General features: G+C 39.9%; 1 protein-coding gene across 1 annotated transcript in view; it reads right to left on the reverse strand.

Moving 5' to 3' along the window:
- GPC6 (glypican 6) overlaps positions 1-17,705 on the reverse strand; it is a 1,293,633-nt gene that overhangs the window by 999,158 nt on the left and 276,770 nt on the right. The gene's annotated exons all lie outside the window — the stretch shown is intronic.

Genomic DNA, 17,705 nt, shown 5'->3' on the forward strand with positions numbered 1-17,705 from the left:
TGCAATACATGGGGCAGCACCCAAGCTATGAGAGAGGTAAGAATATTTTTAGATATAGGAGATTAGTATCCTTGGTACATGATAAATTATTGCTGTCCAGGAAATAATAAACTGTATCTTGTCTGAAAGTAACTATTGTTCTGTTTTGCAAGCTCCTTAATTTTATAATCTGAAGACACCTTTAAAAACATGACTGGAAGCTTATGCTTCAGTATTATTTTCCTCCTGTAGCAGAATAATTTTTTCTCATCTGCTAAAATTGAAGGATTTTATTCAGCCCAGACTGAATCAGCCTGACTTATGCAAAATTTAGAAAGGGATAAAAAAAGTGCCTTTTGCAATGTCTCACTGATACCTTCCATACTTTGAGATCAATGTGTCTTTCAATATTCATAGAGATGGGTCATATCCTTAATTCCCACAGGTAAAACAGTCATTTGAAAAAAATTAAGAGAGTCACAATACTATTATGCACAAGTAGGACTTGTGAAAATGAAGTAGGGAAATTAAGTTAGAAAAGATATATTTTTCACCAGTTCACAAACTACATGCCTAATGCACAGGAGGGGTTATTTTTAGTTCCAGGACATTTCTAGGAGCAGACAATTCTTTTCCCTTTACCATTAAGCTTTTACACAGAAGACTACTGCATGGCACTTTCCTGTCATTTCCTTGGTCTCTCAAGTTTTGATGGACCTTTAGAGAAGAGAGATCCTGCTATACCTTCAAAAAAGTGGACTCTAAAACTAATAACTCCATTTATTGCCTCATTTTCAAGAGGAACGTTTCAAACAGACATAAGCAAAAACAGAAGTTTATGTTTCTAAAATGCTCTTGAATCATTCTGTGATGTACTTTTAACGGTCTGTAAGCGTAATTTGAATTTATTGGAAGGGTAGTTGTTGATGAGATGTTGTTATGTAAAATATTGGAATGTCAGTATTTTGTATTTCTTTACATTTTTATCAGTGATATTTTTTTATTTGAGCTGGCAACCCTGCTTAGTGCCTCTTAAAAAAAAAGCCATCTGAACCTCATTATTCTCTGTCTGTTTTCTGTATGCTCTACAGTTTCTGAAGGATTTTTCCAAGGATGATGAGGGACAAGATCCTTGTTAAAAAGAACACTTTGAATCCTATCCAGCAACGATGACAATGAATCTTCAAACCATTCCTGACCATATGTCACAAGTCCTGAAGGCAAATTAAGGCTTTTACAGCTTTTAAATAATCTTCAGCAGCGACAGCTGTTAAGACACTTACTCTCCTCCCTCTCTTTTAGCTCTCTTAAACATGGAGGGGGACTTCATGATTTCATTCACCGTATCTCCACCACCACCTAAGTGCCTGTGTAATAACCACAAAGATCAAAGGGAAAGTTTTAAACAGTATGGGTCAATCCTCAAATATGTTGCCTTTGCAATTCATTTTTTCAAATTAAATGCCTTCTTGATACAATTCTTCATATTGGTGGTTCTTTTAATTCCATTCCTGGAAGTAAACTAGAACATATAGGGCGTATGTACATGTGCAACTAAGCTAGAGACAGACATTACACATAAATCAGTTTAAGTGATCAGAAACTGATTTAAACCTGTAACAGAACAGAAGTTCAGTGCACATATACCAGTTTGAAAATAGCTGAAACCAGTTTAAGATAAACCTGATTGAATGTAGTATCAGACTTAACAGATTTGGTCTATGCAACGTCTGTCCCAGACCCCTTCCTGGTTTAAGTTAAATCAGAGTTCCTCAGCATCCCAGCATGCTGTCTGGATTGGGTGAGGATCTCTGCTCCAGAGAGGTGGGCTGGCCCCTCCCCTTTGATCCCTGGCTGCAGCTCCAACAGAGACTTCATGTACAATGGGGTCTGCCTGGCTTCAACCTGCTTCCCACCTTCCCTTCATCACTCACTGCTCAAGCAGGGATTCCCCCTTCCCCTCTGCTTTACACAGACACCTCAGCATTAGCTGGCAGACCACATGCTGCATGGATACAGTCTGTGCTTTGGGAGATGGAAGAAAGGCAGACAGGACTGTGTCAGTTCACGGTTTTTTGGAGCTAATCAACAGGTAGCTGGTTATGTCCCTCTACCATTCCTTCCTTGGAAAAGCTGTTTAAGAAAAGCTTGAACAAATGGAGAGGTACTGTTGTTTTCTTAATAGGCTAATAAACACTGAGTTATAGGTGATAAACACTATGTTATCAACTCCCTGCTGGGGGGGTGGGGCAGGGGAAGGCACTCCCTAATCAGAGTGTCCTCCCCAATCAGAACCTGGTCATGCCCCCCATCCCCCCCCAGCTCAGCTCTGTGGAAGGGAAGGGAGGGCTGCTTTAGTGCTTCCTGGCTTCAAGCCCGAACCACTGCAGAAATGTGCCAGCATTTCTTCAGCCTAGAGGGGATGTCTGTTTGGTTACAAACCAGTTTAACCTAGCCAGGTTAGACTAACCTGCAAGATTGAATCAATTCAGGGTCAGGCTTTTTGAATGTCTATCTCTAGCCTTAGTGTACATGAATAAACTCCAAAGCCTATTGCTCTGGAGTTTATTGCTCATGAGGCCTGTGTCTTCACATGCTCCCAGGACCACAGCATATTGAGCTTGGTAAGAGTAGTCCCAGGTGGCAGAGGTCTAGGGGGTTATCCTGCCAGCTCCCTCCCAGCTCAACATGCTGCGGGGGGGGGCTGGGGGGGGCTGGGGCTTGAAGGTGCTTCAGTGCATGGCTAGCTGGCAGTTTGTTTCCACAATGAAGCACCCTTGTGCCCTAGCCAGCCAGGTCAGCATCTGCACTTGTAAAAAACTTGTATTTACAAGTACCATCCTGTTGTGGAGTAAATTTGTTTACTCCAGCCTAATAGGGTTGCTTGTGTAGATGTATGATGTTTACTGCGGAGCTAATAAGTCTACTGTGCAATAAACGGCTCATGTAGATGAGCACATAGGGACAAGAAAATGACATTTAGTTTAGTGCTTCTAGCATTAAAACAATTAAAAAGACTGTATATAGAGAGGAATATGCTATTTGAGTAGCCTTTGTGAGACTTCCAAAATTTTGCTCTCATCTCAGCTCTATATTCAAGGCAATGTACTTGATAGTATACTACATTTTTTTTTAGTAAGTACACATTTCTAATGACAATCTACATCTTTTGCATGCTTACGTCATTGCTAATAAGCTTTCAATGTGCAATTAGCTTTGAAAAAGGAACCAGGAATCAGAAATAAGGCACCAATCTCAGTCTCATAGGAGTATGTTAATATTCCTACTCAGGAACATGGGGTCCTGACTCATTTTTTTTATTAAGGGCTAAGTCCTTGCACTTTCTGTGCATAAATGGCACATATGCTATCATGAACCTTCAGCTTTTGGCAGTTACACACTTTGGGATTCCATTTCATCCTGTGGCAAAACAGAATCACAGATGGATACCGATCAAAAAACAAAGTGGAGTAGGAGGATGTTCCCACAATTTAGCTCAATAGCTTGGTGTCTGAGCACTTAAAGGATTACATAATTGTTCTCACTCTTCTGGCCACAAGGGTTTAAACCTCTGTCTCCTGTTTCCCAGCAAAGTACTTTAAACACTAGATGGTTTGCTGGCTCTACAGGGACTGAGGAAGAATTTAGGTGTCCCTCAAGAACAATCTGAATTGCAGCAAACTGGGTGGGAGTTGGGCACTGTGATGCACACAGGCATTTAACCTGAATTGCTTGTGAATATATGCAGAAGACCTTTGGAAATGCCTTTGGAATTTTGTAGTGTAAAGTGAAGAAGTAAAATTAGTGTTGACACTGTTACAAAAATAGCAGTCTAAATCACTATGGGCCAGAATTTTAGATGTATTTTAGACACCTAAGTATGCAGATAATTTTTTAAAATGTGAATGTTCTGGCACTTAGGAAACTTTTTTCTTAAAGTAATGGGACTTAACCAGAAAAAGAATATCTTTACTAGGTAGACTGTGCACTGTGCTCTCCAGAATGAGTTAAAAGGAGATCTGCTTGTTAATGATCACAAAATAGTGATTTTTTTTTTTTTTTTTTACAAAATCAGTACAGGAGCACAAGCTAATGGTATTCTTTTAAAACTATGTATCACTAAGGGCTGAACCATTTTGCAGCTCAAGTATTCAGTTAAAAATCTATATAGGGGAAAAACTGCATGTTATGTGGTAACTGTAAGTTTAAAGTGAGTATTGGCATAAGAAATCAATGCTGGAATTTCAAGTAGTTGAATTCATCTCAGCCAGCAGGACTTATGAGTCACAGCTAGCCTTACCAACTATGACAAGTTTAAATTTAGTATAAAGAATCAATAAGTAAAGAAACAAATGAAAGGAGACTGATATATTTTCAGAGTGTAAGGATATCTTTGTCAGGAAGAGATACCAGAAAGATAATTTCACCAGTACCATCTATAATACATGCATCTCATAACATTTCCACTTCATTAAACAATAAAATAAAAAATAATAATAATGATGCTGTATGGAATAGTTGTAAGTTATTTTAAAAGTGCAGGGATCTGCTTTTGGCTTCAATCTTAAAGTGACTGTAGATAAACTAGGGCAAGCTGAAATAAGAATGGGGTACTAATCAAGCGATTTGAACAAAGGAATAAGAAAGGAACATTTTAAATTGCATAGAGTAGAACAGTATGGGTAAACTTTTTTGGCATGTGTGCCACAATTGAGCTCCACACCTTCTCCTAGTTACAGTCCAATCCCTTTCCCATGACCAATCAGCTACACTGCTTTCTGCTCCCTGTCTGATCCACTGCTTTGCTTTCTTCTCTGTTTTCCTTTCTGAATCTGCTGCTCTGTTTTCTGTAATATCTGATATTGCTTGTGATTTCAGTAATATGCAGTCTTTAAGGCTGCAGACAGAAGTGACAATATTCACTGCATCTAGCCACAGAAAGCAGTTTATAGCCATGACCAAACACAAGTGCGTGGCTGCAGACCACTTAAAAAATGGCTGATTGGGTAAAAATCTGAACCCTCATTTCATGAAGGGTCAGATGAAGAAGTTTCAAAACATAGTATCTTCTATAACTTGTGTCTGCACTGTTTCCAGCCTCAAGTTGGTTTCAAAATGGAAGGGGGAAAGAGAGCAGAGGGAGTTTGGACTGGGGGGTTTTCAGCCCCTTTTGGAGGGTGAGACAGGTGGGAGGGCTCCAGTTTACCCATAACACCCTCCTGCACTGGCTGGTGAAACCCGTGAACAATTTCACTCTCTCCTCCATTTCCTCCCTCCTGTTCTGAAAACTTTGCAGGGAGGACAAAGGGTTATTGCTAGGGGTAAACCATCTGCAGGCTCCCATCCAGCAGCTATAGTCCCCTCCCTCATAGAACTAACAGTGAACTTCTGGTCAGAGGTCACTGAAACTCAGGATGCTTCCTGCAAAGCATTCTCATTTACAGAGGGGAGCTGCACTTCTAAATCTGCTGGTCTTTGCTGCCTGGAGCACCTTACAGCATGTTCCAGTAATATGCAGGCTTTTAGCAAACAGAGTAAACAAACACAAAACCTTATTGTTGTCCTTGACTTTGGGCTAGGTCTGCTGAAGTTTCAACCTTCCTTTCCCAGGCTAGTCCTCCTCATCGCTCAGCGGCTCCTGCCTCTGGTGCATTTCTTCCACTCTTCCTCCTGGTTCAGCCTATTGGGGGGTTTGGTTTCCAGTAAGTCATGACCTCATTAGCCTGCCAACAACTGTAGCCCATTAGCCAGGCTAGCTGTCTTCCCTTAAGGGGGAGACCATTCTGTTAAAGAAGGTTTTAGACCAATGTCATGAAGGAATCTATGACGAAATGCGAACAAATGGAAAGCGGTTCTTACAGGGAAAAAATATCTGGCTAAAGAATAACTAAAGAAGGCCTAAAACCTGATTCCTTAAAAATTGTGCCAGTAGCTGAAATGGCTTCACTAAGTGAATTGCAAAGATTCCCCAGAGTGGCCACTTAGGCAGGTAAATTTATTCTGCACATGTTAACCATAACCACTCCTTTAAAACAAATGCTGGGAAAAGAAACAAACCTGTTGAATTTGTTTAGCTATAAAAGCATACAATGATGTATAAACATTTGGGGAAAATACATTTTTTACAAAGCAGTATTGCTGAAGTATTTCCATATCGAAGCAACATGACTTAGTGTCAGTGGATGCCACTTCCGTCAGATTAAAGGTTATATTGCTGTGAAAAAGGGGCTTATTTTACTTGTGCCTCTAAAGCTGTAATGATGACACAACTGAACTAGGCATAAATAGAAAAATAAATGCAAACAGTACTTTTTCGATGGAATCAATTTTGTTAGTGTTCTACGGAACAAAAATACCTGTTGAAACAGATCTCAATCTAATTGAACATCTTTGAGAAAACCTAGATGCATCTACACAAGATGCTATGGTGCAGTAGCACTGAATTAGTGTGCAGTAGCTTGTTGCTGCTGTGCCATAGCATTGTGGGCACTAACCATGATGACAACAATACTGCACAGTAGTAATGAGCTACTACACTCCACAGTAGCACCAAAAAATAAAAAGTGCAGGGATGGGACTGCATAGTAATACCAGTTACTGTAAAGTCATTTAGTACTTGGTTAAACAAGTACTAAATGCCTATGCAGTAACAACTGCACAGTCTGCCACTTGTGTAGATGCAGCTCCTTTCTACACTACTCAGCCAAGGACTGAAAGGTGGTTGCTTGCTCTCCAAAAATATTATCTGAATGGTTTATACAGACAAGGAAAGAGAGTTAGAAATTACTGATGCCTTACTCAAACCATACAAAAAAGTTATGGGGAGTTTGCAATGCAGGCCATGTGATGGGAGATTGTGGGGCAGGCACCTTTGACTTGCACAGGCAGGGGTTAAGAGGGACTATGATGGGAGTCTTCAAAAAATCTGAAGGGGGCTGCCAAAAAGAAATGAGAGAACCCTTATTTCTCTTTTCTGCAGAGAAAAGGAAGTGGACCAATGGCTTGAACTGCAGCAAAGTAGGTTTAGATTGGATAGCAAGAAAAAAACTTTTTTGCTGTTAAAACAATGAGGCAGTGGAATAGACTGCCTAAGGAAGTTGTATACCTTCTATAATTGGAGGTGTTCAAGAAGAGGCTGGGCAGGGATGTAGGAGTAGTTATGTTTCAGTGCTCTGTAAAACGCAACAGTTAGAAGCCCAGGAAAGCCCCCTCCACCCACCCTTCCTCCCACAAGGATTGCTGGAATATAACGAGATGAGCTCTTTAGCTTAAACTGGTAAATATTAGAGAGGACCCTATTCAGCAGCAGGAGAATGAAGCAGAGCTAAAAAATCAGCTTAGTTATAAAAGAGGATTAAAGAGCCAGGATAAGATTATGGGGGATTCTGGCTGTCCAGTTAAAGGGTGTGATGTGTAGAGATGTGCTTGCTGTTCCCAGACTAAAAAGCAGAATGAAGGGTGTTTTGTTTTTTCCATGTTTCTGGGTTTTTCTGGTTTTTGCCTACAGGAAAAGCTGGGCATTTAGACTATAGTATGCCAATGGTCCTGCTGGAGCTAAAACTCAGAAGTTATTGACCCTCCACTAAGTTGGACCTATGCCCACTTTTTGGATCAGGAAGGAATTTTACCCCATGGTCAGACCTCAAGCAGGGGGGTGGACTTGATGACCTTCATAAGTCCCTTCCAACCCTACTTTTCTATGATTCTATAATGAATCATGATCAGAGGAAGTTTATACTTCTGTATGTGTTCCCATGCCTCCTTTGCCCATATCAAAACAGAAATAAAATGAATTTCAAGCAGCTACTGCAAATAATACGGTTTTCCAAACTGCAAGACAAACTATTTTGAAAGGATGGCTAGACAAGAGATCTGAAATACCAAAAGATAGCTAAGCTTATTGGTCACCAGAGATCCTGGTTTTCTTTGATAAAAATAAGTCCCCAATTTTTGGATTTAAAAACATAACCAAAAATCCACCATTTTCCATAACTTAAATGGAACCTCTCTCTCTCTCTCTCTCTCATATTTATAAGTGGCATTTCATTTTAATCATGGAAAAATGTAGATTCAGGGTTACTTTTTTAAATCTGAAAGTTGGTGATTTGTTATACCAGAAAAAACCGGGAATCTTGTTCATCACACAGACAGGAAGGCAAGATTCTCTTCTACCAACTGGGTGCATAAGTGGACTTAGATACGTAAGTGTGATCTTATTCCACCCTGATCAAGTCCCTTGAAAACTCTTAATATACAAAGTTTATGTATGTCTTCCTTCTTGCTGCTGTATTGCTACTCTATGGTAAGATAATGACATATTAAAATAGTAAATGTATTAATGGGTTTTCAGGGACATGAGCATGGTGTTAAGCAAATAAATATACTTAGATACTAGGAAGTAGAACAAGATCTAGATGTAGGTATACAAAATGGATTTGCATTTAAAAGCAACAGAATCGTGGTATCAGAAAATCTCATAAAAGTGATGTTAGCTATACTTCCTGAAAGTCATGTATTAGCAGAGGTACATAAAGAAGAGCTTGAGATGCTGTTTATTGGCTAGGTATGCAAAGTCAAACTGAAGCTATAGTACAATCCTATGAGACATGTCAAACTCACAAAACCAAAAACCAAAAGAACCAATACTACCTCATAAGCTGTCTAACAGATCTTGCCCAATATTAGGGATAGACCTATTTGAATTTCAAAGGGCAAATTACCTTATCCTATTTGATTGTTTTTCAAAATACATAACAATATTCTCATTTTAAGACTATTAACTATTATCAGAGATTTATAACTGCTAAAAAAATTATTAGTAATTTTGCTCCAGCAACTTAAATCTTCTGCAAAGGAATGGGATTTATTCACAAAACAGCTCATCTATTTGTTTCCATAATTAAAGGGAATGGCAGAAACAGCACTTAAAACTGTAAAAAAAGATTCTTGTAAAATGTTACTTGGGTAGCAAAGATCCCTATGAAGACAAGGGAATACATCAAAGGGCTAGACTGCAAATTTTATTAGTTATTTGCAACCTAAATTGAAATAAGGTGGCATACAAAATACCCTGGAAATGAGACAAGCAGTGACGCAAAGAAAGCAGGGTAGATTTGCATCTTACGGACTAAGCAGGGGGCGGGCCCCCACCCCCGGGCTTAGTTGGCTAACATTGTATCACCTGTAACCTAGTCGTGTTCCCCTCATCACCCCCATCCCTCTATTGTTAGTCCCTCGCTCAGGCACTCTGTATTTCCGTATCAGCTTTGTCATCTTTTTTCTGGATTCCCCATCCTAAACATCTACTAATAAAAGTGAATCTGTTCCTAGCCTAGCAGTTTAATGATAGCCAATGTATTTAATGGGGCAGTTTTCTGGCATATGAATACAAGACAGAGGCTTTTTTTCTATACTGACTGGAAATGTGGTAATTGCTTTCGATTTTGAAAATTCAAATTACCATTACAAAGGGAGTTGTGGTGTTGGTAGAAACTTTGCAGTGGGAACCAAAGTTATCAGTCCCTTATACTGGGGAACAGGAAAGAAAGGGAGAAGCATTTAGCAAGCCGCATAGACACTAGGAAGCCACACGGACAAGGCCCATCACATGCATGTGTGTCTAGTTTGAGTTACAAGTTTAGTAAAGCATCAGATACTTACAAATGCTTTAATTAAATTTGTCTGTTATTTTATCCAGGCATGTTTTACATATATTATACCCATGCTTTGTGTTGAACTCAGGTACTACCCTTCTAGATCTGTTTGGGTTTTTTGGTGGAGGTAGTGTGGTCTGCTAGACTGAGAGTTCTAGATGAGTTTAGGCCTAAGAGAATTGACAGAAATCATGGACATGTGTAGTAGAAGACAACTAAGTGCCTAAATAACTACTGGTGAAAATCTAGTTACCCAAATTCCTTTTAAGTCCCACATTAAGGGCCTTGATATACATGAATTTTAGGCTTCTCTTGAAACTCTTAATCAATGGTTTGTCCACATGTTCACACCTGAAAGTAGTTTTAAGCACACTTTTAAAGTTCTGCCACTCCTGGGTGGGTTTACCTCTGATTTGTGTTACCCAGCTCGTTTTCCATTAATGTGTGGCCGCTCTCCACAGACGAGCCACCTAAGTTGGTATCCTCAAGAATCCTAGCATGCAATGTCCCCTCCCTCACCCTCTTGTTTTGTGTGGACAAACTTTCCACCCCCTGAACTCTACAGCCCAAGGGTTTGGTGCCATACCTGCCCAGCTTGTCTTCCCACCCCCAGGAGTGCGACCCCATACAAACAGCCTGCAGTGCACATGCCAATTGGCCAGGTCACAGGACAAAGATGAGTCCAAAAAGTGGTCTTGGGGGCAAGGTAAGGTAAGAGGCAGGAGCAGGTGCCTGGGGTTAAACAAAAATCATTTTTAAAAACATTTTTAAAAAGAAAAAAAACCCAGAATATTCAGCCCTCCAAGGCAGGTTTAAATAAATATATCTGACATGAATATATGATTCGTGTATAGTCATATCAGCTAACAACATATACACATACGGATATGTTGTCAGCTGACTAAAATAAGTCTACTGAGAAAATGAATCAGTGGAGACATGACTAACAATGATATCTGAATCCTCTGAGCTGTATGCTATGCTTGTCTTTACCCGTCAATTATATGAAAAAAAGAAAAATATATATGAACTGAGACAATTTATGAGAGGAAAGGAAAGAGAGATGAAGAAATATTGCACTACATCAGATAGATCAGTAGTACTCTGCAAGATTTTTTTTAAATGAAACTTCAAGTTTTAACAGGGCAAAAGAAATTATATTACTAGGTCAGACCAGTGATCCATCTAGTCTAGCATTCTTTTCTCCAACAGGGGTCAGTATCACCAATTTAACAAGCAAGGGCAAAAAAGGAGGAAAGGATGAATTTACTTCTTAAAAGGAATTTTTCTTTCTACCAAGCATTGGTTAGATACTTGCTTTTCTCAAACAGGCAGGTTAAACAGTTAAAATTTACTTTAACTATGAACATTTTTACTCTGTTCAGTTGGTCAAGGTTATCATATGAAATATTTATTGTCGCTCAAACCCTTACTGTGCAATAAGAGATAAAAAGAATAGAATTATCAAAAGGATTTTTATTTTCATGTTGGATACTGATGTTTTTTGAGAATTTGGCCTTTGCTTAGGTTGAAAACTGTTTCAATTATCTCATAATTTTACAGGATGCCCCTACTGATTTGGAATAACTACCTTCTGTTTCAGCTCACTTAGACAAATGTGCCCCCTATAGGAAAAGACTTGCTCATATATAAGCCATAACCTTTATGAGTTACAGAGCTGAATTTGCTCTTTTTTTTTTTTTTTTTAAAGTCTTTTTGCTAATCTTGGCTCTGCTGCTTGACAGTGTCATGTTGTCCCCCAAGGTGTGGTAAGAGCCTTGACAAATTATGACCTCTTTACTTAACAAATTATGAGGCCACATTCTTGAACTTACACCATAAGAAGCAATTAATAATTCAGATTAATCCCCATTAATATAAAACACACTGACTTCAGATTGACCCAGGTTTCCCCCTGTCATTCCCTTGTGTCACCTGCTGGCTGTAATGTGGCAAGCATTCTGAGAGTATGCTTAATGGATCTCTCTCTGCACAAAATTCATCATTTAGGCAGCAAGAGAAGGAAAGAGGTTGTACCTTGCCCCCTCATATTTAATATGTCAGGGGTTTGAATACCCTCCCAGAATGGAGAGATTGGGTTCAATTTTCTCTTCTGCCTGAGGAAACTCAAACCTGCATCTCCCACTTCCCAGGAGAATGCCCTGCCTACCAGGATTATGGGCTGGAGAGAAGAGAAAGCAAAAGCAAGCAGTAGCCTGTAACTAGTGGTTAGGGTACTCAAGTCAAGCTGGGGAGAGTTAAGGGTTCCTACCAGTACTCCAAGAACTGTTTATTGAAGTGAAAACATCCTCCTTCCCAGTTTTGGAATAGCCTGTAAGTGGGAGGTTCGTGTATCCTCTTGTGAGGTGGGAGACAGACTTACATCACATCAGATAGAAGAGAAAACTGAATGTGTCTCCCACATACTGGGTGATACCGTACCTCTTGAGCTATTAGATACAAGGGAAATGGTAGTGGCAGTTCCTGTTTGAAAGAAAGTAGCTGTCCCTATGTTCTGTGTGGGTGTGCTCTCACAGTAACTACTGGATCACGCTCATCTCAGAGATGAAGAGGAAAGTCTGGGCAATATCTAATTTCTAGAGCCAGACAGGGCTCAAGAAGACGTAAGACATGAAAAAAGCACTGAGCTGTCCAAGACAAAGCATTGAGATGTCTAGAAGCAAGATCTTAGGACCTGGGGAACCTTGGCAAAAAAGGATTACAAAATATCAGGAACCTATGGAGTTAAAGTATATCTAGGGCTATCTTGTTCCTGGGCAGAGATTTTGAGGGTCATTTCTGGATTTAAGAATCTAAATCTAACCTATGTTTCATTTTAGACCTCCATCCCTTTCTTTGGATCTGGAATGAGAAGATTTCTGTTTATAATAGATTAATTATGCAATCTAGATACTTAGCAGTTAAGTCATACTTTGAGGACCAACTGGACCAAAACTGCATATGACCGGGGGGGAAATCAGACAGATAATACATTCTAGGGCAGAGGAATTTTTCTAAATAAGGAATGGAGTAAAAAGATGTGTGTCCCAATATTCACTCAGAAAGATTGTCATGGGCTTGCCCCTCCTCTGTATTTGGCATGTAAAATCTAATTTGCACAAATTTAATTTCTTTTTTAAAAAAAGTTTTTTATTCTGTGCAAGTTCTATGCCCTTCTGGGAGCAGTTTAGCATGGATGGAATTTTTCTTCCTCTACTTGTTAGTGCCCCAGCACAAACAGGATTTACCAAGAAGAAGAAAAGACAATGCTGTGAGGTTTAATTTAGCTGTACACTTTAACATGTATATTTCTTCTCCAGCATCTCTTTTTCCATTTACAGGCATAGCTATCAACTACATGCCTGTCAGTTCTTGACTATAAATTAATCAGCATAATAATGCAGTGACACTCAATACCCAATCTCTTTGAAGATATGATCCTTGAAAGTTTGCTAAACTCAGACAATAGGAACAGCTCGACTTCCTATCACTTACACCTGGATTTCTTATATGAACTCTATTCACATCCATAAGAACACCACAAATAATCTTGTGAACTCATTGCTCCCTTAATAAATTATTATAGAGACTAAAATATGTTGTATATATTCTCTATGCATAAAGTCGTGGGGATGCTTTCTTTAGTTTTGTTGTAATAATTAATATTTGTGCCCAATATACCAATATTAGTTTCTTTTTTCAATTGAAAATGCATTATTTTATCTTCAGTTGACTTTGTACTCTATATCAAGAATTCCTAGATATCCTTTGCAGCTCTGCCATGGGCCAAGAATTTCCTTTTTTCTGGAACAAGAAAACAATATCAAGTACCTGCTGTTAACTTTTTTTTCCTGCAAAGAAAACAGGAAAAAACTCTTATGCCTTGCACTTAAATACAGAAGCAGATTTAAACATTCATTAAGCTTTCAGACTGTCCACTTCCAGATTTAGCTGGTTCTTTTCTGCTCATGTCACTTAATTATGAATGCTAAAGCTTTTAGCCGCTAAGAATCAGATTGGTTTGGTTATGAATGATTAAACGTGCATAACGTTTTTACTGGCACATTAACAGCCATGAATAGGAGGAGAGGCATGACACTGGTTAAAAATTCACCAATTCTTACCCAAGGGAAGTGTAATGTTTTAGCAAATATTCAAAGATTGTTCACCTCACATGACAGACAAACTGCTGAGTAAAATTTTATTTCTACTCCCCTTCAACATAATCTTTGTTTAGTTAAAAACAAAACTGATTTTTGACAGTATGCACAAGACAGGCAGACAGAAAGAAGAGATCCACATGCAGATCCTAGAGTCTGAACTTCAAGAAAGCTGCCTTGAATGCCTGATCCTGGAACCACATCCTCAGATTGACCTAGATCCTCAAACTGTTTTTAGTGGGGTGTACAAAACTAAATATATCAGAGGATCAGGGCCCAAAGTGTTTTAAGTCATTGCTGGTGTTTACTAGGGCTGGGAGAAGCTTTGAGAGTTGATTCAATTCAGAGGAGATTCAGCCAGATTTGGCGGCTGAATCTCTGAATCCAAATGAAATCAGGAGACTCATTAAGAGGTCTGAATCAAATTGGGAGCCTCCAAATCGATTTGGAGAGATTCGGGGCTGATTCAGAGACCTGGCTATAGCCCATAGGCCAAAGGGAGTTTCCCTCCCTTAAAGCAAACCCACTTCATAATGCAACAAATAGGAGAGGTTCCCAAGGCAGTGAGGGAAGGAGGGAGTGGCAGCAAGCGGAACCCGGGTGGCACAGGATGCAGCACAGCTTGTCTTGTCTGCACCTACCCTAGCCCTCCTTGCACTGGCCTCAAAAGCAACCAGCACCAGCTGCAACAAGAACTCTCAATGCAGGGGGAGAGGCAAGGCATGCCTCTTGTTGCTCTACACCCCCCAGGAGGGCTGCAGGCTGGACGGCTTTGTCAGGCTCTTCCTGGGGGTGCGTGCCCCTGGATCTGTGCTTGGGATGACAACAGGCTGCTGCTGCTGGTTGGGGCTGGCAACAGCACCAGGCTGATTCTTCCCAGTGATTTGGATGGGTGCACTTTTCCAAAAAACACACACACACACACACACACACACAAAACAATCACAGGAAATCTGGTTATAGGTGGAAGATGCATGCAGCTCTAAGTTCATCTAATATTGTACCTTAATAGCCTTAGTACTGGAATTTCCATACATGTTATATATCTACAGAGTATATATGTTCATTTCTGTGCTTCTAACTTTGGGAATCTGTCTTACACAGTAATGTAAGAAACAAATCTTGAAAAGCCAAGAGGAACCAGACTAATGGTTATCCAATAGAGGCAGGGACTTAAAAGGAATACAGAAATGTAGAAAGTCTCAGCCCACAAGGGACTTGGGAAGATTTAGCCCTTGATCTTTACACATGGAAACGCAAAGAATAATAGACAAAGGAGGTGTTGCTAAGAATTAGCCTCATTAGAGGATCATAGCAACTAGGGGATTTACAATAATCCTATTTCTGGGTACTGTAGGTACATAGCATATACTGCATGTATACTGCCAACATTTGAGAAGTTGCTTTTTCCTGGTTGTTTGTTTGGTTTTTTTAGTGCAGAAGTGACAGACTGATGGCACTGTATAAACTACCTCTTTCTTTTAAAGTTTGCTTTTAGTATGTCATGCTTAAATGTCTTGTTAGGTCAGCAGGTAAAGGTTTCATTGGGCCATCAATTGCTATATTATCTGAAATTAACATTGTAATCACTACAAGATTTTCAGAAAAGTATTCATGTGAAACAAAGATGGGTTTCATAACCTAGTTTGTCTCTAAGTAAATTGGATAAAAAGGATATGAGAGTGAGACATGGTTCATGTACTGTATCAAAAGGATCCTAATACACTCTTGTTTATAATCCCAAAATGGACTTGAGATGATATTTGAAAGATAGTTATTACTTTGCACTGTTGGATAAAGACTTTTTTTCTGGAAGGAAATAAGCTGAAGCATGACTGCAAAGTAATTTCAGCACTAAGAGTTCCCATGTACTGTCTAAGGCACCACCTCACTGAATAACACATTCTAATGAAGTATACAACATGAAATAAAAATCATATCTCTAAGGCTGTTACATGTTGAGGCTGCCCAGCAGAAACCATTTACTGTTTCTTAACATTAGCATAAACATAAAACCCAACCGAGAATTACCCACCCTCTGCCTGTAGGATTAGCTACACCTTCTTTAAAGCAAACTTTCTGGATAATGAAACAATGGCATGATGAATATTGGAAAAGGACAATACCAATTAGTAGGGCTGTGTGAAGCTTTGGGTATTGATTTGATCTGGAGGAGATTCAGCCTGATTCGGTGGCTGAATCTCCAAATCTGAATCAAATCAGGAGGCCAATAAAGAGGTCCAAATCAATTTGAAGCTCTCTGAATCAATTTGGAAAAGGTTCAGAAATCTCTGGAGATTTGGGCAGTCCCTGCTTACTACCACAGGGAGCTGGACCTAGACTCCATGCTGGTAAGTAGGGAATGGGGGCACGGTACTGAATGAGGGAGGATGGGACCATGGGGGGGACCCCCACCAGGCCCCATCCCCTGCCTGCTCCCCCAGTCCCTCTGAGTGCCCCCCAACCCCCACCTGCTCTCCCAGCCCTCCCCATGACTGCCCCGCCCGGCCCCAGCTCCTGGCTCTAAAAAAAAAAAAAAAGCCCCACACTTACTGGATGCTGCAGTTGGGGCTTCTGAGAGCTCAATGCAGAGCCCCCCACACAGTGCACGCAGTGGGGTACAGTGGGGTCCCCCCCCCCCGCTCCAGCCAGGCAGAAGCCAGTGAGTGAGGGCTTTTCTTCTTTTTTTTTTTTTATTAAGAGCTGGGTGAACAGGTGGGGGATGGGGGCTTGTGACAGAGCCCCCAACATAGCAGGGATCACTCCCCTCAACCTGGCAACAGCTAGTGAGTGGCAGGCTTTTTTTTTTTTTTTAAGAGCCAGGAGGAGCAGCCATTGATGGGGCTGGGAGAGCAGGCATGGGATGGGGCTGGTCCAATTCAGAGATTTGGCCAATTCAGTGGCAGCCAAATCTCTGAATCAGATTCAACTGAATCACTGAATCGAATCACTGTCCCTCAAATTGGCCAAATCCAAATCCAAAGAAAATACTAGCCACTTCACACAGGCCTACTAATTAGCTGCATTAATGTATTTTACTTGGAAACAGCTGCTAGAGGGCACATTGATCTCTTTTGGAGCTACAGCAGAAAAAACTCCTCCAACTAGAATTCTGTGAGAACCCATTTCAAAGGAATAATATTTTATTCTATACCCATGGTTCACAACCTTCATAAACGCAAGGTATTTCTTGCGAAATGCCAACTCATATTTTCACTTATTTTTTATCTGTAGAAAAAAATAAGAGCAATTATTCCATTGCAAAGAACTCAGAAGGGCCTCAACAGGTCAGAATGTTTTTGATACCATGGATTCTTATTTGAAATCTCCAGGTTTATCTTGTGAATCATGTGTATTGCCTAATAGTGCTAGTATTGCACCCTGGGGGACCCTTACAAGGATCTTGTAGAACTGTTGTTGAGAATCACTGTTATGTACTATTACACTAAACACTTTACAGACTTTTTCACAACAACTATTGACAGTTTAGTATCCAACATTTGCATACAGAAGATGATCAATTTGCTTGGGTCACAAAGTTAATAACGAATATATTTGGAGGAAAAACACCTCTCATTTTAGGTAAAACAACAGTGGTAAAGAAAATGTAATACTTGCACAAGTATTTGACATTAACCCCTGATTTATCAGAATTTTATATGGATGGTACTTACACATGGATTACACAAATTTTACCTGTATTTTCATTTAGGTGCTACTCTCCATAACTTATAACTTGCCTTGATAACTAACTGTGGCATCCTACTTCAAAGCTGTCTACACATCAATGATGCATCACTGGACTTGTACATGTGTGTGTACAAACACAGATGGTCCCCATTTTTTTTTTACATCTCCTGTTCTCCATTCAAATAATTCAGTTCTTTCATCTCATCCAATTTATTTATCTCTC

This window comes from Crocodylus siamensis, chromosome 1, assembly GCF_052110815.1.
Source record: "Crocodylus siamensis isolate JL-2025a chromosome 1, ASM5211081v1, whole genome shotgun sequence".
Taxonomy (NCBI): Eukaryota; Metazoa; Chordata; order Crocodylia; family Crocodylidae; genus Crocodylus; species Crocodylus siamensis.